Genomic DNA, 10,454 nt, shown 5'->3' with positions numbered 1-10,454 from the left:
TCAATAACAATAGATATTTTGCAACATCGAGTAGCATGGTACCTTGTCCGAGTCTACTAGCAACATGTAGCTCCTCCTCAATGAGAATTTCATCAATCAAAGAGTTCTCTTGGCTAGCTTCGGTTAAGTCCATACCCCAAACAATAGTTAGTACTCGAGAGGAAGTTGGCGCCACATAGGTTGGGTCTCTTTCAAACCGCCATTTGGCCAATCGCTACTCTGAGACTGTCATAATCTGGGCTCCAAGTTCGGCCATTGTAGTGCGGTTTTCAAATCAATGTTTTTCAAATTGACTTGGACCCTCTGATTGTCGCTTTAGTTACTCTATCTCTAAGAGATTTGGTTGTCAAAGTGCTTCATTGAATGTCACAATTAAGCGTAGTTTGTCGACCTCCTCATCATAGATAAGTTGCATGTGTTCATGTAGGAACTTGTCATAATGTTTGTTAAGATATTCTTGCTCTTCCTAGGATAGCAAATATGGTAAGTATTCCTCTAGCTACTCCCTAGGGAATGTGCCCATGTGTGCAAGGACGTAAGCACATGCGAATAATTTGAGTTTTTAGCCTCCAACTCGGTTAAGCACCCTGTGACACTTCTATGTTCTTTGAAGGCTTGCTCTTGCTCGATTGCTTTCTCATGTAAGGTTCTAGGAGTTTCCCTAGGCTTTAACATAGCTAGGGACTCATGCCTAGATGAGCAAGATTGGTCAATGCTAGGATTTCTTATGTCCTCAAGGTTTTCATGTTTCTCCTAAGGCTTTAATGTTATTGTGTCATGGTTCTCCTCGAATGTGACTGGTATAGTTTTGTCAACCTGTTGTGACACTGTCAATGCAAGTTCTTTTGTCAGTGGATTGAGTGTTTCAAGCAACCGTTGATGGTAATGGTTGCTTTGAGTTATCAAAACACACAGATGTGTATGAGGTTTCACTCTATTAGGAGAGATGGAAATGGGTTTATTTGTGGGTGGACTCGATGATGTATTCCTCAGCTCTTCAACACTCTTGGTCTCAATCTTCTTGGCATCTACAACCACTTGCAACTGTCATATTTTTTGTTGTTTTCTCCTCTTTTTCTTGGGCAATTGAGGTGTATCCTTTAAAGATTCAGGACCTTGAACTAGGTCAACCGTTGATATGATTGGTTGGGCCTCAGCATTCTCTTTTTCTGGCATGTCCTTACAGGACATAACCGCGGCCTGTTGAACAGCCTAGCAAGGCTGTGAGGGTACAACTGCCTCTCTTCTTGGAGAGTCTAGCTCTTCAACTGATTTCCCTACGTCTAGCTCTTCAGCTTGATGGAACCAACTGAAGAAATTAGGGTTGTATTGATGGAAATCATAGAGATCTAGGAATGTAGGGTCTTGAGTGAGGCTGAAGATATATGCGCTAACATCAACAACTACTAACCACGTGTAGATTGTCTTCTAGAAGCAATTTATCATACAAGGGATTTTTTTGGACAGTGGCATGAAAGCTAGACCTCATGGACCGTTGCCAGCACTCGTAATGAGGTTGGAGCAATGTACATGGGATCATGTATTGATGTCCAAAGGGCTTTCCTTTGCTCAAAGAGTGTCATTAGTCCGTGGCCAATTTTGGCTGCCAAACTTTGGTCGAAGTGCTATTTCTGCACAAAGTCACCTTGTCCTTTTCCTTTTCGTTTGATTGCTTCGAGCTTTTCCTTGTTTGTCACACATTGAGCAGCATAGAGTGAGGGTATCAAGCACAATTCTCTAGTTGTGGCTTTTGGGATGTCCTTTATGACTTCTTCATGTGATAGCTACATAGTGGGAGCAAACATGTTGTTGCTCATCCCAAGTTAGGGGTTTGACTATGAGCTTTGTGTGCCTTGGTGTTGGCCTTCCAATTTCCACATGGATGTACACATGTGTGATGGCTATCAACTTGTGATCAAGCTTCATCAGGCACTTCATCTCTGGTTCATTGGTCAGATGTGCCATATCATTGGCCAACAGATTTCTCCTTAAGCCTAGGCTTTAGGTGCTTCGAAAGTGTTGGAGGTGTCAAGGATGTTGGTTGCAACATCTCTTCTGCAAATGAATTGCTAAGGACACATTCCGCAAGGGGCATCATCATGGCCAAAGGCTGTGACTGTTGTAGTTCCTGATTGGAAGTAGTAGCAACTAATTTAGTGGACTGGCTAATGTTGGTAGATTGCGGTGTCAAATCCTTAAGTATATCAGAAGTGGTCATGTCTTTTGTTTCCCTTTGTGCATTCACTTATGCGAATCGAGTATCAGTTGAGCTTGTCCCAATGGATTGCACAGGCATATCCTTAGGCTGAGAGCTAAGGGTGGTGTCATGTCCCGCATCTTGGACATTTGGAAGCTCAGATGGAGATAGATATTGGGATTGAGAAATTGTACTTGTGACAACTGATGTTTTGCTTCCTGTGTCCGTTTAGGGAAAGAAGGTGTAGGAGATTTGGGACTCCTAGGTGGACTTGGCGCTGGCTGGATTTGCTCGTGGTGGCTGTTGGACAATTCTACCATTTGCTTTGTTGAGCAATCAGCCTTATCATGAGCAGCATTGTGCATGTGGTGCTCCTTATCCTCTTCAGAAGTCAAAAGCTCCTTGGGCACTAGTGTTCTTTGTGCACACTCGACGATTACGTCTGATATTCACTTGTTAAGCGCACTAGGTTGAGGATCTACCTTTTGAATAGTCATGTTTGGTTTCTTGATTTCAATCATGAGGGGCTCGGACACTCCAATGTTGTTGACTAGAGACTTGGATTTTCGTTTAGATTTCCTCCTATGCTTCTTCGCTTTTGATACAATCTTGTCTTTAGTTGAAAGAGATGGTTTAGCAGAGGGTTTTGGTACTCAAATCAATCAGTTACCTATGTAATACCCTTGAGTACGTAGCAACACTTTGGATATCCATCACGGTGTTGTGCTGGCTCTCCATCGATACCTTCATCTATAAGGCTTGGGCTTCTTTTGTGGTCCTCTACAATATTTGTAAGTTTAAAACCTATCCTTGGCATTGTCTCCTAACCTTCTCGTTTCAAGCATGGCCTCGCTCACTAGTTCTCTCTATTTAACATGCCCTTGTATCAACTCTTTCAACAAGTCCTTGCTCTCATTACTAGGCTTGCCTGGTATGTTAGGATATTCCTTGTCTTTCCCTCGAGGTCTGATGAGATCACTCTTACTAAAGGTTGTGATTATCCTCACACCGATAGTGTTAAGTGTATCCTCTATGCTACATAATTTCCCTCACACTTTATTGCCCTTTTGAAGGGTCTTCCTAGGAGGCTTTCCTTTCCACAATTAGCACTATTCGGAGGAACATGGAATAGGATAGGCAAGCTTCCATTTCAATAGTTACAAGGATTTTGAACTTCCCTATAAGTGCTTGTGGGCGTCCCCTGTAAGGACTAAGAGTTACATTAGTCGGTGTGAGCTCTGGTTGGCCTAGTAGGGTCCATGCATCATAGGTTAAGATATTAAAATCATCTCCTTCATCAATGAGAGCATCAACACTATGCTCTCTTTTTGTGGTGAGTTTGACCATAAGGTAAGTAGGCAGTACTATGTCTTCATCTTTCGAATCTTGGCTTATAAATTGAAGCCTTCTGATACATGCCCTTAAGTCCCCAACTGCACAACCAGATGTGTCAAATTTGTATTGTGTTCACCTGTCCAATTTTGATAGTTTTATGTCCGATTCTCACAGGTTCGATTCTCAAGAGTCCAATTATCAGAATCGAACGCCCAATTTTGGGTTGGTCCAAAATCGGCCAATCGAACGGTCCAAGTCCGAGTGGTCCAATTATGGATTTGGTCCGATTTTCGTGCGTCTGATTTGACAAGTGCCAGATTTTGGAGTGTCTAATTTTGGATGGTCTGATTTTTGTGTCCAATTTTTGTGTGTGTGATTTTCGTGCGTCCGATCAATTCTGGGAATCGAACATCCGATTTGACAGGTGTCAAATTTTTGAGTATCTGGTTTTGGATGGTCTGATTTTTGTGCGAGTCTGATTCTGGGAATCGTATGTTCGATTATGGAGTGTCCAATTTTCAAACTCGGATAGGATGGGTTGGTTTGAGTGCAAAAATCAAACTGACCGATTTTGGGAATCGGACGGTCCAAGCGATTCTGGGAATCAGACTCTGGTAACAATGTCTGATTCCTGTAGAGACAAGTTTCCAGCAATGATAAAAATCAACTCGATTCTAATGATTTTGGTATGAGGGGTCACAGGAACTTCTAGAATGTAAGAATAGACCCTAATGAAGGATTTTGTATACCTGGAATAGTAAATAAACTCCAAAATACAAATTGGCAAACAAATCAAAACCCTCTTGCCCTGTTATGACAACAAAAACCCTAATGCTTGTTTCTCCTTTTTTTTCCTATCCTAATACATCCAAATCATAAAGCAAACACCTACACTACTCCAACCTACCTTTCCAAATCCAAAAACTTACTTGCTAAGAAGATCGAATAGCTCTTCAAACTCCCTCGCTTCCTACCTATCTATCTCAAGCATCAGTTTGGGGAAAACCCTACTTCAATACTTGATTCGAAGCGTGCGAGCAATCAAGGCTTGAATCCGTTGGTCTTGGCAATGGAACCAAAATGTAGAGGCGAGCTCAAGCTCAACAACCAAGACCCACGGACTGCTTATTGTTCAAGTATTTCAAGCCCGAGCACTAATGGCTACCTCTCACATATCTGACATGCTATCTATCTCTAGGAGTATAGTCAGCTTACCTCCATGCTTGATCAAGTTGCCTTCTCTCCCAAGCACTCTAGTAGTTCCACGACCAACTGCAAGCTTAAAGCAAACTCGATCCTCAAGCTCCACGCTCCAAGCTCCATTGCCGCAAGCAAGACAAGAGAATAGAAGAGAAGAGAAGAAGAGAGGAGAAGATGGAGAACTTCTCCACCATGGTCCCTCACCCTCACACGCTCACTCCCTCACACTCTCACACTCCCTCTCTCAAGCACAAGCTCAAGCAAGTAAGAACAAGAGGAAGAAGAAGAAGGAAAAGAAGAGAGCTACTTTTGGCCACACACAAGAATGAGCTTCTCATTCACTTTTTCACTTTATATACAAAACTCTAAATCCATTTTGGGTGGTCATCCCCTTATCCCCTTTTTTACATGGACGGCCGTGGCCTAGGCTCTTTTTTCCATTGTCCTCCTATCTTCCTAGCCTCCTTCCTACTGCCCATCTACCTTTACAATTTGCACGAGTGAGAGCTCGACACTCTTAAAATAAATCATGATGCGCTTTGCGCTCTTTTACAAAAGTATTGACTTGCGCTTTTTCTTGTGTGCCTTTCTCCTTGATTTAGGACTTTTCTGCACTTCTTATGTTTCCATATTTTTCTGGGCACGCCTTCGTCTTGTCTTTCACTTTTGCTCTGGCCTTGTCTTTTGCTTTAGATTTTCTAGATTTTCCACCTTGTTTGTTTGAGGGCTAACAGAAAACATTAAGGGTTAATTATTCTTATTATTTTTTGGATTTTCCACCTTGTTCGTCTAAGGGTTAACATAAAATATTAAGAGTTAAGAATTCTTATTATTGAAAATTAAGGTTGGAATTTCTTTTAATATTAAACTCCATCTCTCTTTTAAGTGTTGAAATCCTTAGAATTAGAATATTAATAGATTTAGTTCAAATTGGATGGCTAATTAATAAAATTTAGGGCTTTTTGTCTAAAGTATGGGTTATGTGAAACTTGGACTACAAATTATAAGTAAGGATACCATTTGGATGGTTAATTCAAGACTGATAGGTCATAAATATATCATATTTTATCTCTAATTAATGCAATGACTTTACGTCTTGTCATCTTGCTTACATAACTAGAAGGCATTTAGGGGACTGTTATTTTTTGGTGCATTTGCCATGAGAGCAAGGATATTAGTTAAGTGGAAGAGGGTTGATCTAGGTTAACATTATATCACTAATAAGGAACTGAAATGGAGGAGAGTTCTATAAGATCTCTCTATGACTTAGACAAAATCTCTTCAAAAGTTTGATATTCTCAAAAGGGATAACATAATAAACCACCACAAGGATTTGCAAAAATTCAAAAAGCCCATTTGAAGCAAGGGAAGCAAGGAATGTGATCGATGGATAAAATGGCATGGTAGGGATTGGCGAAACCCCCGTTACTGCAAATGTGAGAGAGGTAACATCTCGTCGGTTTGGAAAAAAATAATGTTTTATAAGCTTATCACTATATTTGACTTTAAACAATTATAAACGCATTCTAAAGAAAATGCATATGAACAATCGCTTAGGAAAATAACCTAAGTAATATAATAATTAGCTATTTAGTGAAAAGAATCTTTCACTCGGAAAAGGATTATATGCATGTCATTAAGAAAATATCTTGATTATGGTTTATTTCGTGATATTTATTATTATTCATTAATGACGCAAGTAATCATAATAGTAGATGGGGAAAAACCATCTTCTCTAAAAGATGGGAGAACCCATCAAACAAGCAGGAGGTTTATAATCCACTACATCATAGCCTTATTACAAAGCTTCTTTCCCAAATTGCTACAAGAGATTCAAAGACTTACCTTGAATAAGGCTAGGAATACTAATTTGGTGGATAGGGGACAACATTTTTGACCCTAGCTTTGGATTGATGTCGAACAATTGTCCACTTGGAATTAGATGTATCGAGATGAAGCATAAGGAATTATCTTGCAAGCAAGCCATTTTAGATTAGTTAACAAATAGTGGAGGAGTTAGAGAAGTTGAACCTTGAGTTGCAAAATATCTAGTGGGAGACTTGGACATTATAGGAGAAATGCCTACATTGCACTATGACATTCAAAGTGCCATTCACTTGCATGAAAACCTACGTTTCATGCAAAGACAAAGTACATTGAGATGAAGTACACAGTTTGTGCAACACAAGAGTTGAGTGGAGAGGTTCAAGTGTGTTGAACTAGTCAATCTTGGTGATAAGTGAATCAAGTGTACCCAACACTCTGGCTCTTGAGTGCTCAAGCGGTATCCAAAAGGTTAATTGATAAGTGTGACATCAAAGCAGTAAGGCACACCACTAAGGGGCATCTACGTATTGACTACCAAGCTTGTGTGCAACCATGCTTGAGTGGTGTGATGGCATGCTTCTTGTGTCAAGGGGGATGGTGGAGAGGGGTACATGTTGACCTCTTTGTTAGAAACATGGAAATGACACATTAATCTAACTGAGCTACGGAGGATGGTAATGATGCATTATCAAAGTAAAATGGACATGAGACGTAATTGAGAAATGAAATGTACTAAATCAAGATTCCATTAAGTAGAAGAAGATACAAAATGGCGTAGGCCCACTCTCACATCCTCACTAGTGTGTTGAGATTGACACTCTCACATTGATTCTCAAGCTTGTTACAAATGAAGGATCAATGGCCTCTTTATAAGTTGATGCAAGTGGATGGGTAGGTGACCTATGGCTTCATAGATGGCTTCAACTTTTATTATCTTCTAAGCAAAGGTCTATTCTCATGTGCATGGATGAAGGGCCTAATTCTAACACCCTCCCTAGCCCAAATATCTTGCAAAGGGAAAGTAGAGTAAAATAGGATGATTACTTAGATAGGATGATTACTTAGATAGGATATTACTCAAATAGAATATACAAGGACTAGGTGGTACTCACTCTGACTAAACAAGATAACATCTAGAAATTCAAATCAAGAAGTCCAGGATTACAAGACAATTTCCTTCTAGTACCCATGAAGACCAAGTTTACAAAAAAAGACTTCTGGAACTTAAAACAGCAAGTCCATGAATACTAGAAAAACTACTTTTGGAACTTCAAAAACAAGAAATCTAGAATTAGAAGACAAAATAATTATGGAACTTAACAATTACAAGAGCAAATACCAACATAAAAACCTAGCCTCTAATATCGATGTAGATTGGAATGCATAATCAAGATCAGCATATGTTGTAGTTTCTCCTTCTTTGTCTTCCACTATGTTTGTTGTTGTAGACTCCTTTGGTGCTTTGCAATTCTTTGCTCCATGGCCCAATCTTCCACAATTCTTACAATAATACTTTGTGAAGCAAAACTCTAACTTGTGGTTTGTCTTCTTGCACTGTTTGCATTGGTCCAGCTTTCTCATTTTGACAGCATAGGCTAGCTATCCTACATAGGGCATCAATCCTATGCTCTTCTCTTCTTCAAGGAGAGACTTTATCACACTCTCTAAGCTTGGAATTGGTTCTTTTCCTTTTAGGATTTTGAATCTTTGGTTAACACTTTTGGTTCCAAATGTAGTCTCCAATGTATGCCATGCTTCAAATGTAGTATTTGCTCCATCTATATGATGTACAAGCTCATCTACAAGACTAGTCACAATGATTCCTAGAACTTGTTCATCTTTCTCCTTTTGCTCAAGGGTCACTTGAGCTACTTGAGGTTGAATGGTGGATCTTGTAGTGACTCCAAAAGAACTTGATGGAGCTCTAGATTGTTGACTTTGAGTAGAAGATATAACATGCCCAGCTTCTTCTTCATGAGGTATCCCCTTTCATCTTAGCTTCCTAAGTATGGAAGGCAGTTCCATCAAACTTGGTTGTCTTTGAATCCACACTAAGGCTTGAGCAAAAGTAAAATGAGTGGAAAATAGTTGGGAAACGCTTTTAGAGAAGCTCTAACTCACTAGATAGGCTCAGCAAATGAGAAACATAAGAGAAAGAGAGTTCTTTATGTTTTTGTCTATGGCTACCTACAAGGGGTACTCAAAGTAATTTTCTTATAGTTCTCTACTAGATTAGGATTTTTTCAAGCCCTCTTAGCTACAGTTATACTACTATGTGACCTTCAAATGCCCTATGATAGCCCTAGGAATAATACCCTCTATGGAGAAAGAGATTAGGTTATTTGTAGGCAGGTGAAATTTTCACAAGATTTGGGGATTTGGGCAATGGTGGGCTATACAAGGTGCAATGTTGGGGCTTCTAGTTGGGAGTGCCTTGAGTTGGAGAAACTTTTCTTAGTTTACACCAAGAGCTAACTTACTCTCTATCTTGAGTTATGAGTCATCCAAGTTGGGCAAGTGGTTACTGCCTATATTCTTGGGAGTAATTGAAGGAGAAAGATGCTTACCAACTTGTGTTAGATTCTCTCCATTAATTGTGAGTTTGACTAGATGCAATGACACTCGATTAGAAGAGTTTCCTAATGGATTTGACGTTCTCTAATACCATGCTAGAAACATGGGAATGACACATTAATCTAATTGAGCTACGGAGGATAATAATGAAACGTTGTCAAAGTAAATTGGACATGAGACTTGCCTGAGGAATGAAATATACAAAATCAAGATTCCATTAAGTAGAAGAAGATAAAAAATGATGTAGGCTCACTCTCACATTCTCACTAGTGTGTTGAGATTGACACTCTCAAATTGATTCTCAGGCTTGTTACAAATGAAGGATCAATGGCCTCTTTATAAGCTAAGGGAAGGGATGGGTAGGTGACCTATGACATCATAGATGACTTCAACTTTTATTCTTACTAAGCAAATGTTTGTTCTCATGAACTTGGATGAAGGGCCTAATTCTAACACTCTTCTCATCCTCATGCACACGTTATATAAGAGTGCTTAAAATGTGATCCTATCGTGCAAACGTTTAGAAGTCAAGGCTTAATAAAGGAAGGCATGCATGGAGAACGAGATGTGTGCCTATGGTGTCCATGATCAGCTATGGCATCATTGTTGCCATGCACTTTTCCTCATAATGTTTCATGCTTTGGTTGGAGTATTCTTCTCATGTACTATCTTGCTCGCCACTCGTCTTGGTATTGCCTCTCTCAACTATGGCATATGTCATTTACTTGCAAAAACCCTTCATGCCCCCTTGTCTATTCTTAGCTTTCTCTCTACACCCTTACTCTCAACTAAGAGTGAGTAACACTAGCTCCTATTCCTATGCACAACATAGAGAACTACACCTTTGTTGGTTGGTTACACTCGGTCCAACAACGAAGCCAAAAATGTCGAGATTTCCCCATGCTAAATAGTGGGAGATGAGCAAAACTCTTATTCTTTCAAGAATCCAACCTTCTTTAGTTAACCAACTCTCACCTAGTCACTCTCTTGCCCTCTTTAAACCATTGAGTTCACTCTCATAGGTATGTAAGCAAACCGATGATTTTGAGATTATAGTAAATACACCTCATTCTCCCTCTAGTTCTAGTTGATCTGGTCTAGAGTTGGAGGTGGTCTTATGATCCTTGTGTGGTCTCCTTACTCAAAGTGTTGGATCTATGCTCCCAACCCAATTCAAGCTCAAACCACCATTGCAAGGTGAAGAAGAAGGTGGAGAAGAAGAAGATAGAGCTGAAGATGGTGGATCGTATGGAGTGCTCTCTCTCTCTCTCTCTCTCTCTCTCTCTCTCTCTCTCTCTCTCTCTCTCTCTCTCTCTCTCTC

Source organism: Lygodium microphyllum, chromosome 8, assembly GCF_053477565.2.
Source record: "Lygodium microphyllum isolate KBCC chromosome 8, Lygodium_microphyllum_v1.1.10, whole genome shotgun sequence".
Lineage (NCBI taxonomy): Eukaryota > Viridiplantae > Streptophyta > Polypodiopsida > Schizaeales > Lygodiaceae > Lygodium > Lygodium microphyllum.
This window is presented reverse-complemented; position numbering follows the sequence as displayed.